The sequence below is a fragment of the Triticum aestivum genome, chromosome 4A, assembly GCF_018294505.1.
Source record: "Triticum aestivum cultivar Chinese Spring chromosome 4A, IWGSC CS RefSeq v2.1, whole genome shotgun sequence".
NCBI classification, from domain to species: Eukaryota; Viridiplantae; Streptophyta; class Magnoliopsida; order Poales; family Poaceae; genus Triticum; species Triticum aestivum.
The window spans coordinates 272,076,195-272,096,583 of NC_057803.1; positions in this window are offsets into that span (position 1 = coordinate 272,076,195).

The following is a 20,389-nucleotide window of genomic DNA, read 5'->3' on the forward strand; positions in this document are numbered from 1 at the left end:
CGTAGAATTTTTCATGGAAGTTTCTCCATAAATAATTATCCCCTTATATATATATATATCCATTGTATTATAAAAATAATGTGCCAAGCTTTGGTTTTAGCATGATTAGATTGCTTGTTTACTATGTGCAGAACAAAAACAGAAACTTTGGCTGTAGCGCGTGATTTTACATTTTTTTACTGGAAAGTCAAATGGGTCTCAAACTTTTTGCGCATTACTTCCGTACACATTTTTCAAATTTTAAAATTTATTTCATAATTTTTGGAGTAACAGAAGTTTACTAAACCTCCATATTACTACAGACTGTCCTGTTTTAGACATATTCTATTTTTCGTGTGTTGTTTGCTTATTTTATGCATCTATGGCTAGTATCGGAGGGTATGAACCATAGAGAAGTTGGAATACAGTAGATATAGTTCTAATATGAAATTGGAATGAGTTTGAAACAGTACCTAAAGGTAGTGATTTGCTTTATTATACTAACGGATCTCACAAAGTTTTTGTTAAAGTTTTGTGTGGATGAAGTGTTTGAAGAACGAGGAGTTACTAATGTGACAAGAATAAATAGAGGCAAGAGCTCAAGCTTGGGGATGCACAAGGCACACCAAATAAATATTCTAAGGATACTCAAGCATCTAAGCTTGGGGATGCCCCGGTTGGCATCCCATCTTTCTTCTTCAACAATTATCGGTATACCTTGGTTTTTGCTTTGTTCACATTATTTGTGTCCTTTGTGTTTTTCTTTTTCTTTGAGAACCATGCTAGTATGAGATGTCCCTTCATCAATTTATAGAACACTTTATGTGCTTCAATCTTCTAAGTATGATCCTATAGAATTGCTCTTTGAGCTTCACTTAAATCTTTTGAGTATGGCTTTATAGAATGCTTCGTGTGCTTCACTTATACATTTTGAGCTTGGATATTGGTTAGTCTATATTAATTGTAGAACGCTACATGAACTTCACTTATATATTTTGGAGTATGAATAATACTATCATCTAAAGTGGCTTTGGAAGAGGGTCAACTTTAGGAACTAGTCATCCGGCCATTCCGAATGGGGAGAATTTTGCTTATGTGGAGAGTAGTAAAATTTCTATGCTCGTAGATCATGACAAGAATGCTTTATGTGATGGTAATATTGTTGAACTCATTCAGGATGCTACTGAAAATTATTATGAGGGAGGAATACATGTTTGTAGGAGTTGCAATAATATCAAGTTTCCTCTCTATATGCTTAAAGTTTTGAAGTTATACTTGTTTTTCCTTCCTATGCTAGTTGATTCTTGTTCCTATAAATTATGTGCTCACAAAATCCTTAGGCATAGGAAGTGGGTTAGATTTAAATATGCTAGTCATATTCTTCGTGATGCTCTCTTTATGTTTCAATTCTTATCTTTTATGTGAGCATCATTGAAATCATCATGCCTAGCTAAAAGGCATTAAAGAAAAGCGCTTGTTGGGAGACAACCCAATATTTACCCTTAATGTTTTTGTGTGTTCTCATGATTAAGCTACTGTATTAATCATGTATTATAGATTTTGTTTCAATAAAGTGCCAAGTAAGACCTTTGGGAAGACTTGGGTGATAGTTAATGTGATCTTGCTGTAAAAAATAGAAACTTTGGACTCATGAGATTAGCTGCCATTTTTTACACAAGAGTGTGATTGAGTTGATTCTTTTTTCAGAAGATTAATAGATAAATTCCTCATGTCCACCAATTTATTTAAGAATTTTTGGAGTAGCAGAAGTATGGTTGGTGTTCAGATCATTACAGACTGTTCTGTTTCTGACAGATTCTGTTTTCATTCCATAGTTTGCTTGTTTTCTAGTTTCTATGGCTTATATTTCTCAATATAAATTATAGAAATGATATGGTACATTAGGAATTGTGTGATAAAAATTATGACCCTTGTCTTTGACAGTACCAAAGTGAATGGTTTACTCTTTATCATACTAACCTATCTCAGAAAGTTCCATTAAGTTTTGTGTGGTTGAAGTTTTCAAGATTTGGGTGAGATATCGATATGAGGAGAATGAGGAGTGGAAAGACCCTAAGCTTGGAGATTCCCAAGGCACCCCAAGGTAATATTCAAGGAAGACTCAAGCACCTAAGCTTGGGGATGCCCCGGAAGGCATCCCCTCTTTCGTCTTCAAAATTATCGGTATACCTTACTCGGAGCTATAGTTTTATTCGTCACGTGATATGTGTCTTGCTTGGAGCGTATTTTCAATTTTACTTGATGTTTGATTAAAATCATTGGATCTAAAATCTTGAATGAAAAAGAATCCTCCCATGGCTAGTTAATTATTTGACTACTCAATGTCCCTCACTTATATCTTTTTGGAGTAGTTTGTCATTTACTCACGTGCTTCATATATATCCTATGAGTAAATGGTTGAATGAATTGAATATCATAAATCTAAATTTATATATGTTTCATATGCTTATACCATGGGGAGTAATGACTTCACACAGAAAAAGTATAAGTAGTAAACTTATTGAAAGTTAGCAAACGTAGAATTGGTCACTTGAACAATTCATGAAAGAATATTGAAGTAAGAGAGATTTCACATATAAATATATTATCTTGGACGTCTTTTGTAATTGTGAGCACTCATTAAAATATGACATGCTAAAAGGTTGATATCGGACAAGGAAGACGACGTAATGGGTTATGTTTTCTTATATCCGAAAGAAAGTATATTGTCTTGGATCATCCAATATGTTGAGCTTGCTTTTTCCCCTCATGCTAGCCAAATTCTTTGCACCAACTAGAGATACTACTTGTGCTTCCAAACATTCCTTAAACCAGTTTTGCCATGAGAGTCCACCATAGTAAGACCCTTCAAGTAAGTCGTCGTCGGTGCATGCAATAAAAATTGCCCTCTAAATATGTATGAATATTAATGTGGAGAATATAAGCTTTATACGATCTTGTGATGTGGAAGAAATAAAAGCGACGGGCTGCATAATAAAGGTCCATATCACAAGTGGCAATATAAACTGATGTTCTTTTGCATTAAGATTTTGTGCATCCAACCATAAAAGTGCATGACAACCTCTACTTCCCTTTGCGAAGGACCTATCTTTTACTTTTAACTTCTACCCTTATGCAAGAGTCATGGTGATCTTCACCTTTCCTTTTTACATTTTATCCTTTGGCAAGCACATTGTGTTGGAAAGATCCTGATATATATATATATATATATATATATATATATATATATATATATCCAATTTGATGTAAGTTATCATGAACTATTATTGTTGACATTACCCTTTAGGTAAAAGGTTGGGAGGCGAATCTATAAGCCCCTATCTTTCTCTGTGTCCGATTAAAACTTTGAACCCATAAATATCATGTGAGTGTTAGCAATTATGAAAGATTAAATGATAGTTGAGTATGTGGAGTTTGCTAAATCGAAGCTCTGACATAGACCCTTCCTAAAAATAAGATGAATTGCAATTGTTTGATGACTGAGGATATAGTTTGTTAGTTTCAAGAAAGTTTATGATCTCTACTTTAACATGTGAATAGCTTGTTACTTGATCATCAAAAGTTTTATGAAAATGAGCTACTATTATGATATAGAATGATGCTACAAAAAGTGATTGGAACTATCATTGATGAAACTTATGCACTTGCTAGCATTCAAACTTCATAAATTATTTCTTTTATCATTTACCTACTCGAGGACGAGCAGGAATTAACCTTGGGGATGCTGATACGTCTCCAATGTATCTATAATTTATGAAGTATTCATGCTATTATATAATCAACCTTGGATGTTTTATATGCATTTATATGCTATTTTATATGATTTTGGGGACTAACCAATTAACCTAGTGCCCAGTGCCAGCTTCTATTTTTACCTTGTTTTTGAGTTTTACAGAAAAGGAATACCAACCGGAGTCCAATTGACGTGCCAATTTTTGACGATTTTTTATGGACCAAAAGAAGACCCCGAAGTAAAAGAATTGGGCCAGAAGAGTCCCGGGCCATCCACGAGGGTGGGGGGTGCGCCCACCCCCTCGGGCGCGTGGGCCTATCTCGTGGACGACTCGGGCATCTCCTTGACGTGAGACCGACGCCAAAAAATCCTATAAATACAGAAACCTCCAGAAAATAACCTAGATCGGAAGTTCCGCCACAGCAGGTGTTTGTAGACACGAGAAATCAATCCAGGCCCTCTCTGGCACCCTGTCGGAGGGGGCCATCATCACCGGATGGCATGGAGGAGGATCCCGTAGGGGCCATCATCACCATGAAGGCCAAGGACCAGAGGGGGAACCTCTCCCCATCCAGGTCTGACGCCCCCGATTCAATCATACACTAATCATACATGCAAACGTGTACGATCAAGATCAGGGACTCACGGGAAGATATCACAACACAACTCTACAAATAAAATAAGTCATACAAGCATCATATTACAAGCCAGGGGCCTCGAGGGCTCGAACACAAGAGCTCGATCATAGACGAGTCAGCGGAAGCAACAACATCTGAGTACAAACATAAGTTAAACAAGTTTGCCTTAAGAAGGCTAGCACAAACTGGGATACAAATCGAAAGAGGCGTAGGCCTCCTGCCTGGGATCCTCCTAAACTACTCCTGGTCATCGTCAGCGGGCTGCACGTAGTAGTAGGCACCTCCCGAGTAGTAGTATTCGTCGTCGACGGTGGCGTATGGCTCCTGGGCTTCAACGTCTGGTCGCAGCAAACGGGTATAGGAAAGGGGAAAAGGGGGAGAAAAGCAACCGTGAGTACTCATCCCATGTACTCGCAAGCAAGGAGCTACACTACATATGTATGCATTGGTATCAAATGGAATAAGGGTATCATATGTGGACTGAACTGCAGAATGCCGGAATAAGAGGGGGATAGCTAGTCCTATCGAAGACTACACTTCTGGTAACCTCCATCTTGTAGCAGGAAAAGAGAGTAGATGGTAAGTTCACCAAGTAGCATCGCATAGCATAATCCTAACCGATGATCCTCCCTTCGTTGCCCTGTGAGGGAGCGATCACCGGTTGTATCTGGCACTAGGAAGGGTGTGCTTTATTAAGTATCCGGTTCTAGTTGTCATAAGGTCAAGGTACAACTCCAAGTCGTCCTGTTACTGAAGATCATGACTATTCGAATAGATTAACTTCCCTGCAGGGGTGCACCACATAACCCAACAAGCTCGATCCCATTTGGCCGGACACACTTTCCTGGGTCATGCCCGGCCTCGGAATATCAACACATCGCAGCCCTACCTAGGCACAACAGAGAGGTCAGCACGCCGGTCTAAATCCTATGGCGCAGGGGTCTGGGCCCATCGCCCATTGCACACCTGCATGTTGCATGGGCAGACGGAAGCAGACCTAGCCTATCAGGCGTTCCGGTCCAATCCGGCGTGCGCTGCTCACTCGCTGACGTCACGAAGGCTTCGGCTTCTACCACGACGTCGAGTGCCCATAACTGTCCCCGCGTAGATGGTTAGTGCGTATAGGCCAGTGGCCAGACTCAGATCAAATACCAAGATCTCGTTAAACGTGTTATCTTGAAATAACCACGAACCCCGACCAGGGCCAGGCCCACCTCTGTCCTAGGTGGTCTCAACCTACCTGTCGCTCCGCCACAAAGATCCACCCAGAGGGCCGTCGGGACAAACGTTCTTTCAGACCCAATTCGTGAATCACTCGCGGGTACTCCTACGAGCCGACCCGTCTTTAGTCACCACAAGTATCATATATTATGTATATAAGTATATACCCGTCACCACCTCCCGAGTGATCATGGCCCAATAGTATAGCATGGCAGACGGACAAGAATGTAGGGCCACTGATGGCAAACTAGCATCCTATACTAAGCATTAGGATTGCAGGTAAGGTATCAACAGTTGTAGCAACAATGACAGGCTATGCATCAGAATAGGATTAACGGGAAGCAGTAACATGCTACACTACTCTAATGCAAGCAGTATAGAGAAGAGTATGCGATATCTGGTGATCAAGGGGGGGGCTTGCTTGTTTGCTCTGGCAAGAGAGAGGGGTCGTCAACACCGTGGTCGAACTGGGTAGCAGCGCCGTCGGTCTCGGTGTCTAGCGAGAGAAGAGGGGGAAGAAACAATAAATATTAAGCAAACAGATGCATAGCGATGCATGACATGACAAGTATCGGTGCTAGGGGTGCCCTAACACGGTACGAGGTGGTACAGCTGAAGGGGGGAAACATCCGGGAAAATATCCCCGGTGTTTCGCATTTTTGGACAGATGAACCGAAGGGGAAAGTTGTGTGTTCGCTATGCTAGGGATGTGTGGCGGACGAACGGGCTGCGTATTCGGGTTCGTCTCGTCGTTCTGAGCAACTTTCATGTCGAAAATAATTTAATCCGAGTTACGGATTAAAAGATATGATTTTCTAAAGATTTTATTAATTTGTGGAATTTAATTAATTATTTAATTTAATTCGAAATTGGATTTAGGACATCAGCATGATGTCATGCTGACATCAGCAGTCAACAAGGGTTGACTGGGTCAAACTGACGCGTGGGTCCAGTGGGACCCACCTGTCATACTCTGTTAGGTTAATTAGGGTTTAGTTAATTGATTAGGTTAATCTAATCAGGATTAATTAGTTTAATCAATTCTTTAATTAATTAATTAAGTTAATTAATTCTTTAATTAATTAATTAATTAATAATTTTATTAATTATTATTATTTTTAATCCTTTTTTATTAACATTCTAGGGCTGGGCCCCACTTGTCATTGGGCCAAGGGAGGCCATAGCGGATCGGGTGCGGGCGGCGGGTGCCAGGGCGGGCGCATGCCCGTAGGGAGTGTGGCGGGGCGAGGCAAATGGCCAGGACGGCCATGGTGGCTGGCCGGCGTGGGGGAGACGGATTGCGGGGTGCGCTGCAGGGCGCGGGGGACGGCAAGCAACGGCGGGGCGCGGTGCGGCCGCGACGATTAGAGGAGGCAGCGGTAGCAGGGCCGCGCGCAAGGGGCACTGGCGGGCGAGGCGGGGCGGAGCAGAGGTCGGGCCGTGGCGGCGAACGCGGGGCTTCAGGCGTGGTGCGCGGCGACAACAGCAGCGGCAGTTGCGGGACGCGGGAGCGTGAGCGGCTGCCGATGGACGAGGCCAGGCAGAGCGGGAGCGGGGGTGGGGTACATTGTCCGGGCGCGAGAGCGCAAGCGCGTGTGCGCGTGGTTGTGCGCTGAGCACGGCGAGCAAGGCCAGCGGAACCGGGCGCTGGCGAGCGGGAGGGCACCGCAACGCACACACCGGCAGGGGCTTGAGGAGCACGGCCACGACAGCGGCAGCGCGGGAGCGGACAGCCGCAGCGGAGGGCGTGCGATAGAGGAGGAGAGGGGAGGTCGAGGTTCACTACGAGTGCAGGGATCGGGGCAATGGGGCGTGAGGGGGAAGATGGAGACGACGGCGGAGAGGAAGCAGGCCGGCGAGGGAGGTCCGGCAGGGAAGCTTCAGGCGGCGGCGTCCAACGGTGACGGGCGGCGCGGTCGTTGTGGCGAGGGCGAGGCGGCGATCTCCCTCCTCGATCCCAATCCAATCGGGGAGAGGGGGAGATATTTCGGGGAGGGAGTGGGGAGTGTCGGTGGGGGACCGATGGAGTGGGGTGGGTTATAGGTGGGGGTGGGCCTCGGCCCAGTTGGGCCTGTGGCCTGCCGGGCCGAAGCCCAGGGGGGCAGGGCTTTTCTCTTTTCCCTTTTTTTGTTTGGTTTCTGTTTTTTGTAATTTCTTTTTCTTTTATCTATTTTCTTTTACTGTTTAATTCAACTTAGGGCATTTAGGTATTTTATATATTTGTGTTTTCTTTACTATAATTAGCTATGCCATTTTTGGCACGCTCCAAACAATTTTGTTTTAATCTTTGAAAACTTTTATTAATTAACTTTATTTTAAATTTGAAATTGAATCGGTTTTCAACTAACATTAGATTAGCAATGGTAACCGTGGTGACATGGCACCATTAGCGTGGATTTACTGTAGCTTGATTACCCGGGCGTTACAAAACTCCTCCACTACAAGAAATCTCGTCCCGAGATTTAGGAGGTAGAAGGAAATAGTGCGGGGTATTCATCACGAAGACGATCCTCGCGTTCCCAGGTAGCTTTGTCTTCAGAATGATTCGACCACTGCACTTTGAGGAACTTGATCGCCTTCTGACGTGTGCGGCGTTCAGCTTGGTCGAGAATGCGGACCGGATGCTCTTTATAGGAGAGGTCCTATTACAATTCGAGCACTTCATGATCCACTGCTCGGATTGGATCCTTAAAGCAACGCCGGAGTTGTGACACGTGGAACACATCGTGAACCTGAGAAAGGTTTGACGGAAGCTCCAGTTGATAAGCCACTTTTCCATGCCTTTCAAGAATAGTGAAGGGACCGATATAGCGAGGAGCTAGCTTGCCCTTGATCCTGAAGCGATGAGCACCCTTCATTGGTGTAACTCGAAGATAAGCCTTTTCGCCAGGTTGATAGACCATGTCTTGGTGATGACGGTCATACTGACTTTTCTGATGTGACTGAGCAGTCTTGAGATTCTCGCGAATAATGCGAACTTGTTCTTCGGCCTGTTGCATAATATCCGGACCGAAGAGTGGACGTTCCCCAGTTTCTGACCAGTTCAGAGGGGTCCGACACTTCCGTCCATATAACACTTCGAAGGGGGACATCTTCAGACTAGCTTGATAGCTATTATTATAAGAGAACTCGGCATATGGAAGAGATTCCTCCCATTTCTTGCCGAAGGAAACTACACAAGCTCAAAGCATGTCTTCGAGAAATTGGTTGACACGTTCAACCTGACCTTGCGACTGAGGATGAAACGCAGTACTGAACGACAGATGAGTTCCTATAGCTTCTTGGAAACTTGCCCAGAATCTTGAAGTGAATAAGCTGCCACGGTCTGAACTGATAACCAGTGGAATACCATGAAGTGAAACAATTCTGGACATGTAGAGAGTTGCAAGCTGACTAGTAGTGATTGTTTCTTTGACCGCCAGAAAATGTGCAACTTTAGAAAGCCAGTCAATGACGACAAGAATAGCATCATTACCTTTCTGCGATTTGGGAAATCCAGTGACGAAGTCCATTTCAACATGGTCCCATTTCCATTCAGGAATAGAGATAGGTTGCAGAGTTCCAGCAGGCCTTTGATGATCTGCTTTGATATGGCGGCAAACGTCACACTCAGCAACATATCTTGCAATGTCTTGCTTCATATTAGACCAACGGAATCTCTGACGGATGTCTTGGTACATCTTTGTACTACCAGGATGAATAGACAAAGGCATATCATGAGCTTCTTTCATAACCTTTTTAGTCTAATCTAGGTTTTTCCTCGAACGTGGTACCACTAGGTGGCCTTTGAAGTACAAGGTTCCATCATCGGCGATAGTGAAGAATGAGGGCTTTCCTTCTGCTAGATGGCGTTTATGGACCTCAGAGTCATAACCTTGAATAGTCTTTATACCATCTACGAGATCTGGTACGACAGCCAGGGTATTTAGAGAACCCTTAGTAACAACACAAAGATTCATCTTTTGGAACTCTGGGGGAGGGGGAGCGAGTGCTCCAGGAGGAACAATATGAAGGTTCAGCTTTCTAAATTCTTCGACAAGCGAGGGCTGAACTTTGTGAACCTGGAGGTGGTTGCAGTAAGACTTGCGGCTCAAGGCATCAGCCATTACATTAGCCTTGCCGGGGGTATAGGATATACCCACGTCAAAGTCTGCAACAGTCTCCATCCATCTCTGCTGATGGAGGTTCAGATCTGGCTGAGTAAACAGATACTTCAGACTTTGGTGGTCGGTGACGATCTCACAATGATTACCGAGAAGGTAATGTCGCCACTGCTTCAGTGCATGAATGAGAGCAGCAAGCTCGAGGTCGTGGACTTGGTAGTTTTATTCATGAGGGCGCAGTTGACGAGAGGCATAAGCAATCACTCTGTGCTCTTGCATTAGGACACAGCCTAATCCTTGTCGGGAAGCGTCGCAGTAAATGACGAAGTCCTTCTTAGTATCCGGTGGAGCAAGCACTGGGGCAAAAGTCAACTTGTCTTTGCGCTCCTGGAAACTTTCCTGACACATGTCTATCCAGTCAAACTTGACACCCTTATGCAATAGATTAGTCAGAGGCCTGGCAATCTTGGAGAAGTTCTAGATGAATCGATGGCAATAGCTGGCGAGACCGAGAAAACTTCGGACTTGCTTGACATTCTTCGGAGGAGTCCAATCGAGAATAGCCTGAACTCGTTCAGGGTTGATGGCAATACCATCCTTGGAGATGACATGCCCAAGATAGCCTACTTTGGGTAGCCAGAATTCACACTTGGAATACTTAGCATACAGTTGATGCTCTCGAAGCTTTTCCAGCACAAGACGAAGATGTTCAGCATGTTCTTCTTTGTTCTTGGAAAATACAAGGATATCATCCAGATAAACCACGACGAACTTTTTGACGTAATCCATGAATATATAGTTCATCAGACGGGAGAAGGTGGCGGGAGCATTCATTAAGCCGAATGACATGACGGTGTACTCGTATGATCCATACCGAGTCACGAAGGCGGTTTTTGGGATATCCTCTTCATGAACACGGATCTGGTGGTAACCCAACCTCAAGTCGAGTTTGGAGAACACTGATGAACCAGCCAGTTGATCATAAAGATCATTGATCCGAGGAAGAGGATATTTATTCTGAATGGTAGCTTGGTTTATAGGACGGTAGTCTTGGACTAATCGGTTTGTCCCATCCTTCTTCTTAACAAAGTGAGAAGGTGCTCCCCAAGGACAACAACTTGGGCGAATGAAACCTTTGACAAGAGATTTGTCGATTTCCTCCTTAAGCTCAATGAGTTCATGCGCGGCATCTTGTATGGTCATTTGGCTATAGGGGTGGTGCCGAGTTTCAAGTCGATGATGAATTCGACAGCTCTAGGAGGGGGAATCCCTGGAAGTTCTTTCAGGAAGACATCTTGGAATTCACGAACGATGGGAATGTTTTCAATGCCCTCGAGTGGTGTAGCGTTCAATGCATTCAAGGCATAAAGCCGTGCATCGGCGTTCTGAACTAGATGAGCTTGGTAAGCAATTATTTCATCAGAAGGGTGTAGCAAATGGATGACCTTAGTGGCGTGAACTATAGAAGCAGTATGCGCTTTCAACCAATCCATTCCCAGAATGAGGTCGATGCTACAGGACTTCAGTACGATGGGAGAGGCAAGGAATTCCAGTCCTTCGATTTCAACGGGGACGTCGTTGCAAATCATGGAGGTCCGACATTGGCCCGCGGGAGTGTTCACGTCCTTGCTTTTAATGCCATGCATGAATGCAAAATCCTCTGACATGAATGAATGCGATGCACCTATATCAAATAAAACAGATGCTGGTGCTGAATTTACGAGTGTACCCATCACAGTAGAGGGCTAGTCTAGAACTTCATTGAGATCAACGTGGTTGGCATGAACACGACCATAAGACTTGGCATTGTTGTTGCGGGGCTAGTTGCTTCCACGGCCAGTTGCTGGGAGGGCCAGTTGATTCTGGTTCTAGTTGCATTCCCTAGCACGGTGCCCTGGTTGACCACACCTGAAGCACAAACCATTATTGGGAGCGGGAACAGGAGCTTGGGGTGGTGGAGCTGGAAGCCTTGGCTGCCTAGTTGGAGGAGTAGGCAGACGAGGTGCAGCATAGGTCTGCCTTGGGGTAGGTGCAGTTGGCCGGTACATGCTGTTGGGAATCTATATGTAACACCCCGGTAGTTAAGCTACAGTAATCACACCCTAACGGTGCCATGTCATTGCACTTAATTTGCTAAACCGCACTTTGTTCCAAACTGAGTTCAAGTTCAAATTTTAAAATCAAGTCAATATAATTAGTTCTTCAAATGGTAAAACTAAAATGTTCAAATAATTCTATAAATTCCCCTGATCATCTTGATGTTGAAACCAACTTCGTTAGGCTCGCAAATAAATTCCTAGGAAATTAATAAGTGGTCTAACAGAAAATAAAATGGCCTTTTCAAAATAAGCAATTATTTATTTAACTCCAATTGCGACCAAACATTGTGTGATAGCTCCTAATAATACAAAGTATTTTTGGGCAAAGTTTTAATGGCAACAAAATTCATTTGATACAAAAATTAATTGAAAAACAGGAGCAATAAAAGGAAAAGAAAATAGAAACTAACCTACTGTGCGCCTGGGCCTTGAAGTGAACAGGCAAGGCCCAACCCACCTAGAGCTTGTCCCCAACCTCTCTGTTCATCAGAGGCTGGGTGGACGCCGCGCGCATGTCCATGGCCATGGATGGCCACGTGTTGAGCATCCAGCCCCTCCCTGACGTCTATAAGGCCCCCCTCGACCCCGTACGCGAACCCTAGTCCCCATCATCTCCCTCTCTCGCGCCGTTATCGTCGTTTTTGTTCGCGCCCGAGCGCTGCACGCCATGGCCTTCATCATCCTCACCCCCGCTACCGTCCCCGTGCGGTGAGGCCATGCCCGGCCGCTCCTTCGTCATCCAGTACGTCTTCCTCGAGGAGCAGATCGAGCCAGAGAGCCCCAAGTCGGCGGATCAAGCCGATCCCCTCCTCTGCTGTCGCCGGCGTTCGTCGGTGATCCTAGCACCCTCTACCGCTCCTAACCTTCCAACGAGCCACCATGCGCTCCTACGTAAGCACCCCGACATTTCCCCTCTGCTAGCGCCATCAATCTTGCCCTCTAGTTGCCATCGCCATTGCTTCTGCTCCGCCGCCGCTGTCGAGCTCACCGTCGTCACCCTTGTCCACCTCGGGATGAGCTGAAACTACTATCGTGCTGCTGAGGCTCCAGTGAAACGCGTAGCTCCTTTGGTTCGTCAACAACATGGTCGTGGCCTCGATTTCCATTGAACCGGAGCACGTGCCTCTGCCTTAGCACATCGGCGGCGTCGTTTCCGGTCGCCTTCGGCCAAGATGCCGCCACTGTTCTTCACAGCTCGTCATGCCCGATCGAAAGAGCCCACCATGCATCCGCCCATGGCCGTCGTGGCCGGACCTCACCGTGGCCGCACTCGTGCTCCGGTGCGCGTCTACTTCTGCTCATGTCCATTCCCGCGCCACCCCCTGGCCACGCGCGCGCCTCCGCAGCCTTTCGCCTGCGCTCGGCCTTGCCGCCGCGTCCGGCTGCCGCTGGCTCCGGCAACGCGGCCTGGGCCGCAATCCGGCAGTGCGCGGCGTTGCCTGGCCACGTCCGTGCCATGCCGCTGACTACTGCTACTTTGCCTGCTTGCCTGCTTCTAGCCGACTACTGTAGCTATGGCTAGCATTATGAATATTGCATGGATTAACCCTGTGTACATCCCCTAAACAGTGATTAAATAATTGTTAATAGGTCCAACAAAAATATGGATAGGTAATACACTTGACAAGCTCCAAGTTACCCCATTGGACCAAATTCAAATAAGGCATGAATTAAATCCTATCGAAATCGCAAAATGCTTTGTTTTATTAAAAGGGAACAAAAGTAACTCCTAGCTACGTGCTCTGTGTGTGTATTCTGTAGGTGTGTGATGTGTGTACAGCGTGTGTGTGGCCGGTGTGCCCATGTGTGTGGGGCTGACCCACAATTAGTTTAGGTCTAATTTAATTAGATGGATTAGTTTTAGGATTATTTTTGGTCCTTAGCTAGTTTTATTAGTGCTAAGTTACTCTAGCAGTAGATGACATGTAGGCCTTCTTTTTAAATAAGTTAGGTTTAGAGTCTATGACATGTGGGCCACACCTGTCCTTTTGACTAATCAAATTGACTAGGTCAATTCGGTTTAAGCTAAATATAATAATTCTAGAATATTGTTAAAACTTTAGAAAATTAATATAAAATGATACGTAACTCGGATGAAAAAACTTTGTACATGAAAGTTGCTTAGAACGACGAGACGAACCCGAATACGCAGCCCGTTCGTTCGCCACGCATCCCTAGCATAGCGAACACACAACTTTCCCCCTTCGGTTCATCTGTCCAAAAACGCGAAACACCGAGAATACTTTCCCGGATGTTTTCCCCCTTCACCGGTACCACCTCGTACCGCGTTAGGGCACACCTAGCATCACGCTTTGTCATGTCATGCATCGTCATGCATTTGTTTGCATTATGTTTATTGTTTCTTCCCCCTCTTCTCTCGCTAGACGCCGAGACCGACGCCGCTGCTACCTAATGTGACTACGGTGTTGACGACCCCTCTCTCTTGCCAGAGCAACCAGGCAAGCCTCCCCCCCCCCCCGCCCCGCCTTGATCACCAGATGTCGCCTACTCTACTCTCTACTACTTGCATTAGAGTAGAGTAACATGTTACTACTTTCCGTTAATTCTATCCTGATGCATAGCATGTCCTTGCTACTATTGTTGTTACCTTTACCTGCAATCCTAATGCTTCATATAGGATGCTAGTTTATCATCCGTGGCCCTACATTCTTGTCCGTCTACCATGCTATACTATCGAGTCGTGATCACTCGGGAAGTGATCACAGGTATATACTTATACATATATACATGCTATACAGGTGATGATTAAAGTCGGGTCGTCTCGTAGGAGTACCCGCGAGTGATTCCGATGTTGGGGGCTGAAGGGGCAGGTGGCTCCATCCCGGTAGAGGTGGGCCTGAGTTCCCGAAGGCCCCGATTGTTACTTTGTGGCGGAGCGACAGGGCAGGTTGAGACCACCTAGGAGAGACGTGGGCCTGGCCCTGGTCGGCGTCCGTGGTTATTTCAAAATAACATGCTTAACGAGATCTTGGTATTTGATCTGAGTCTAGCTACTGGCCTATACGCACTAACCATCTACGCGGGGACAGTTAAGGGCACTCAACATTGTGGTATCAGCTGAAGCCTTCATGACATCAGCGACTGAGCGGCGCGCCGGATTGGACCGCATAACGCAACTTCCTTTGTAATGGAGGTTGCTAGGTCTGCTATCCAGCCGCGTACGCAACGTGCAGGTGTCCAATGGGCGATGGGCCCAGACCCCTGCGCCATAGGATTTAGACTGGCGTGCTGACCTCTCTGTTGTGCGTAGGTAGGGCTGCGACATGTTGATCTTCCGAGGCTGGGCATGACCCAGGAAAGTGTGTCCGGACAAAGGGGATCGAGCGTGTTGGGAAATATGGTGGACCCATGCAGGGAAGTTAATCTATTCGAATAGCTGTGTCCCTCGGTAAAAGGATGACCCGGAGTTGTACCTTGACCTTATGAGAACTAGAACTGGATACTTAATAAAATACACCCTTCCAAGTGCCAGATACAACCGGTGATCGCTCTCTCACAGGGCGACGAGGGGAGGATCATCGGTTAGGATTATGCTATGCGATGTTACTTGGTGAAATTACCATCTACTCTCTTCTCCTGCTCCAAGATGGAGGTTACCAGAAGCGTAGTCTTCGAAAGGACTAGCTATCCCCCTCTTATTCCAGCATTCTGCAGTTCAGTCCACATATGAGACCCTTATTCCATTTGATACCAATGCATACATATGTAGTGTAGCTCCTTGCTTGCGAGTATTTTGGATGAGTACTCACGGTTGCTTTGCTCCCTCTTTTCCCCTTTCTATACCCGATTGCTGCGACCAGATGTTGGAGCCCAGGAGCCAGACGCCACCGTCGACGACAACTATTACTACACGGGAGGTGCCTACTACTACGTGCAGCCCGCTGACGATGACCGGGAGTAGTTTAGGAGGATCCCAGACAGGAGGCATGCGCCTCTTTCGATCTGTATCCCAATTTGTGCTAGCCTTCTTAAGGCAAACTTGTTTAACTTGTGTCGGTACTCAGATATTGTTGCTTCCGCTGACTCGTCTATGATCGAGCTCTTGTATTCGAGCCTACGAGGCCCCTGGCTTGTAATATGATGCTTGTATGACTTATTTTATTTGTAGAGTTGTGTTGTGATATCTTCCCGTGAGTCCCTGATCTTGATCGTACACGTTTGCATGTATGATTAGTGTACGGTCAAATCCGGGGCGTCACAAGTTGGTATCAGAGCCGACTGCCTGTAGGAATCCCCCTTGCACACTCCTTGGCCGAAGTTGAGTCTAGACATTACAAAAACTTTTACTAACATGGTTGTGTGCCTTACGGGCCCACGTCGCCATCTGGGTGGTATTAGGATCTTTTACTCCTCGTCTATACTCTGGGACTCTGATCTCTCTTCTATTTGGGTTAAATGATTTTTACTAACTCTGACTGTAGGTTCTCGTAACTACTTCCTCCCGGAGAGCCCCTCACTCTAGATGATTGCTTAGTGCCCTAAAAGATTCTGAAGATACTCTTCGATGTTCTCTCGAGGCCGTGTGCCCATCACTTTTGCAATTCACTTCCATCGATTAACTTCTATGGATAACCACGTACACGTGCCAGTCATACAATCATTCCCTAGTGATCTTGTTATTACCCGATACCGCAAAATTCTCTCTATTGTATCGAGAATACTATGTGGCTACTACCTTACAGTTCTTTGCCACATGATACCCCTACGGATAATTCCACGCACTTATTGAGTATCCGCTCATTCCAGTTGTTCATATGTTTCACAAAAGTCGTCGAAAATACCATTCGATCTTTTGGAAATCCAGCCTTTTGCTCTTGAATTCTTGTTTGGTTGCATTATGGTTAATCCCATAAGTCTCGTAATCTTATTGGCATCCCTTGCCACTATCATTTTGAGCCCATTGATTCAATGAGTGCGAATGCTCGCAGTCCTCAACTAGATCCTAGAATTCATACTTCCGGCTCAGACGCCATTTTAAACATGAGTTGGTTCTCGACCAATCAAATTGCCGATGATTGTACCTCTAAGACTATTCAACTTATCCATCCCTATTCAGATCATTGATTCTGATCCCTTGTCTTGGAATCATAATTCCTATGCAATCGAGCTTTGAGTTAGTCGGTTGTTTCTATCATCTGATCCCCTTGCATTCTTTCTTCTTCTGGTAGAGTACCGCTACTCACATCAGCTCCGTTGTGGATCGTCAGATCCATTGTTGGATTTCATCCATCATCGTCCTTAATATTAAATAACCTTGTGAGCCTTTCCACAGGTATATAATGCCTTTGGTAAATTGTATCCTATGCCTTGTCAACCATGCTCTACTTTTGAGCTTGTGTTATTTACTCCTGAAGTTTGTGATATATGTTCCTAAGATACCCGATGGTTTGAACTAATGCCTTCCCTAATCTGTGCAAACCCGGAAGATTTCACGGGTCATACTTATCTGGTATTGCACCAGGTAAAACTTTCAACAACTAATGTCATTTTCAAAATACGAGAGGTGAATGAAAGGTTATGCATTGAACAAGTGGGAGTCGACCTTGAACCCTGTGTTCATGCCCATGGAAACAATCTATACCTTATCATGGAAGCTTCTCTTAAAATAATTATCCCCTTGTTAAAAGTTCATCTTGTATCTGTGGACATGGTTCCGACCATGTTTCTCATTGGTTCAATTTCTCGTGCAAGTTTGAGCACGTGTCTTCTGGAGAGCATTACCCTATTTCAACCTCTACTATGATCTGTCGTCGAGTATTACCCCCTGGTATCTCGAGGTTATCACGGAACTGCATACTTCTTACGAGTTCTTCATCAAGTGCTACATTCTCACTGATTCCAATTTTTCACGGGCTCTGAGTTACTAAACACACAAATACACCGATAACTGACTGAAGTCTGCACCGCGATTAAAAAAATCATGGTAACCTTCATGACTTACGAGTTTGAACTCGATCACGTCATTCCTAGCCTGCTTGGCTATATCCTTGTCATGCCGATTTTAACTGTGCTACCTGGTCCTTCTTCCTAGAGCAAAAATTTCGAGGTGAGCTAATCTTACGTCGATCTTCCTTGTCATAACAATTTTCCTTGAATGACAAGCTTGATTTCAAGTTTGTGTCATACCTATGGTTTCAATAACTTCTCGCTTCATCATTCTGTTAACTTGATGTCATCGCCGATCGGTTACATCTTCCTGAAAACTCTCGACAAATGTGTCGCGATCGTCATCAACATTTTGACCCCTTCCAAGATATCAATTGGATTCATGATGAGAAGTACCCTCCTTGCCCTCGATGATTTGTGTTATCATCGACCACTTTATTGCCTTTTGTTCAACACAAACTTGTTCGTGTTTCTAGCAACCCTATTGCTTGAAAGTTAATGGTCGATATTTCATTCTTAGACTATTGCTTGTTGAATCACCTTTCTAATATTGATCATGCTACCTAAGACCATATTTTGGGTCCACTTTTCAACCAATGCTTAATTGTGTATATTTTCCTCGAGCATACGTCCTTATATCACTTGATCCGACAAATGTTATCTCCTTGTTCACATAAGTGTGGAAATCAATCTTTTGAAAATCTCAATAATTGTTGTTGAGTTCATCAGCCACCTCTTCATCCTCTCCTTGGTTTTAATGATGAACTCTTGTTTCGGAACTTGCTTCCATAGTACATTTCTCGAGAATCTAACAATGTTGTCTCGTCAATAGTGTTGTACCTTTTCTTCTCAGGCATCCCGAGTCTGAGGCATCCTGGCACTAATCAGATCTGAATCTCGGTCAGATATGATGGTCGGAACATATTTCCAAGAATTATTACATTGGTCCTTATATATCGGTAAGGTGATGTCATGCCTATCACACCTGGCCGGAGGACTTGTTGTTATAGATTCCTTTTCAGCAATGTTATCCCTTCTTCCATGAGGGAATTGTAAGACCTATTCTTCAAGTTATTCCTGATGGATCCTTTGTGTCTCCAGAGTCTGATCTTCACCTGTTGACCATGTCAATGTTATCTCGAAGCATGTCTATGGTATTCCGATTTTCAACAAGAACATTGAAGCTAATGCTAAATGTTTCCTGCTCAATTATCCAAACACCGTTGTATGGGTAATATCATGAGCTCCCCCCCTTACTTGAGTGGTTTTCTACCTTCTATCCGGTCTTGGATATCATACTCTGCTTGTTCTTGGGAAGGATATACCCCTGAAATATGTGTTTAAACACATTTTCCTTTCCATTGTTCTGTTTAATCTAATAATCACATTTTCGTTTCCATTGTTCTATTTAACCTTCTTGAGGTTTATATGATCTAAGCAGTAATACGTCACTGCTTTTATAAGCACCTCCGTGTACAACTCTGTTAGTAAGACCCTGTTACTATTGTTGTTGACATTCCGGTAACCACCGATGGACGAGAAACTTTGCCTATTGGTCCGCCTCGTTCAACGAGCAGGAAGATGGTTCTCTTCGTCCCTCGCCCTTGGTACCGATGTTGTTGCCGACATAACTGACATGCTATCCTCTGACATGCCTTGATTACATGATCGTGCAAGATGTCTCTGCCCTTCCTACTTTTAACCCACATGGTGGGCCCATAACCCATAGTTCCACAGGATCGAAACCTGAATCTCTTGTACATCCTTGTTTTCAAAATTTATTTCTTGTGCTTGACTTTGTATGTAATTCACAGGCCACCTTCCTAGTGATATATTCCATTATGAGACGCAATACTTATTCCCGTTTCTTCGAATCCCTTTCACGGCCTGTTTCAGGCATCGAACACTTGCCTACCCGCTTGAAACTTCTCATGGTACCTTCTTACTTTGCTCTCGATATCTTCTTAAGTTTCAATTCGAGAGTTACTTTCCGCCACCTTCCTTGATGTTATCTACCCGTTAGTCAACCTTGCAGAGGTATGTTCCCCCGAAATACCCCCCCCTTTATTCTTTCGTAAGTACGATGGAGTTTTCCGAAGATAGGATGATGACTTCATCATGATGACCTAGAGTAGGGAAATGAAGACATCAACGTAGTGGGTCGACCTACTCAAGAAGAGCAACCAAGACCGGGAACACCCGTTAGAATTTCGTAACCAACACTTTCCCCTTACTCCACCTCTTCAATCTCGGGACGAGATTTCCTGTAGTGGAGGAGATTTGTAACACCCCAGTAGTTAAGCTACAATAATCACACCCTAATGGTGCCATGTCATTGCACTTAATTTGCTAAACCGCACTTTGTTCCAAACCGAGTTCAGGTTCAAATTTTAAAATCAAGTCAAAATAATTAGTTCTTCAAACAGTAAAACTAAAATGTTCAAATAATTCTATAAATTCCCCTGATCATCTTGATGTTGAAACCAACTTCGTTGGGCTCCCAAATAAATTCCTAGGAAATTAATAAGTGGTTTAACAGAAAATAAAATGGCCTTTTCAAAATAAGCAATTATTTATTTAACTCCAATTGCAACCAACCATTGTGTGATAGCTCCTAATAATACAAAGTATTTTTGGGCAAAGTTTTAATGTCAACAAAATTCATTTGATACAAAAATTAATTGAAAA